This window comes from Gossypium arboreum, chromosome 10 (genome assembly GCF_025698485.1).
Source record: "Gossypium arboreum isolate Shixiya-1 chromosome 10, ASM2569848v2, whole genome shotgun sequence".
Lineage (NCBI taxonomy): Eukaryota > Viridiplantae > Streptophyta > Magnoliopsida > Malvales > Malvaceae > Gossypium > Gossypium arboreum.
In genome coordinates, this window is record NC_069079.1 from 99,531,625 (window position 1) to 99,532,748 (window position 1,124).

At 36.2% G+C, this 1,124-nt stretch overlaps 1 non-coding gene across 1 annotated transcript; it reads right to left on the minus strand.

The window, feature by feature from the left end:
* Window positions 1-407: 407 nt before the first annotated feature.
* Window positions 408-513, minus strand: LOC128283129 (small nucleolar RNA R71). Its single transcript, XR_008273470.1, has one exon. It is a non-coding gene; the product is annotated as a small nucleolar RNA R71 (small nucleolar RNA).
* Between the last annotated feature and the right edge of the window lie 611 nt (window positions 514-1,124).

Genomic DNA, 1,124 nt, shown 5'->3' on the forward strand with positions numbered 1-1,124 from the left:
GAAGGGATGATGATATTTCTCGAATAATAGATGACAGAGACAGACCCATAAGAGAACATGCAATGCTGATATTACATGATTTGAATCCAAAAATTGTCAGGTTGCATATTCAGGCTTAACATTTAGAGTTAAAGCCAGTGATGCTTCAAATGTTACAAAAAGTGAGGCAGTTTAGTGGATTGCCTATTAGGGATCCAATGTTGCACTTAGGACTCTTTTTGGAAGTCTTTGATTCATTCATCCAATAGGGTGTTCTTGAAGATGTCCTAAAACTGAAGTTATTCCCTTATTCATTGCGAGATCGTGTTAGAGTATGATTAAATGCATTGCCGTCAGGTACTGTGGCATCTTGGAATGAATTTTGTCAGAGGTTTCTGCTGAGATATAATCCTCCGAACATAAATTCCAAATTGAGGAATGATATTACATTCTTTTGGCAATTGAAGACGAAACATTATATGAAGCATAGGAGCGATTCAATGAGTTAATCAGAAAATGCTCGATCCATGGTTTCCAACATTGGGCACAAATGGAAATGTTTTAAAATGGATTGAAGGCGCATACAAGGATGGTGGTTGACGCATCTACCAATGGGACTTTGCTCGATAAATCATATAATAAAGCATATGAAATTCTAGAGAGAATAGCAAACAATGATTATCAATACCCCACTACTAGAGTAGAGACTGTCAAAAGAGTTGTTGAAGCAATGGAACTTGATGTGATCACTTCCCTAATAGCTCAGGTATCATATTTAACGAATATAATTAAAACACTGAAAAGACTAGCTGCAGTACAAAAAATAAAAGCAGCCGAGTTAACATGTGTTTACTGCAGAGAAGATCATGTTTTGGATGAATGCCTATCAAATCCAGCCTCAGTTTATTATATGGGAAATTTCAATTGCAACAACAACAACCCATATTCCAACATATATAATCCAGTGTAGAAGCAACATCCTAACTTTAGCTGGAATAATCCAGGGGGAATTCTAGCATGTTATTTGACAAAATGTTGTGGGTGTACCACTTGAATACAATCAACTTATGCCATAACAAAATGTTCAGCAAAATTCAGCCTCGAGTTCCTCATTGATGGAAGATTTGTTGAAGGAATACATTTCC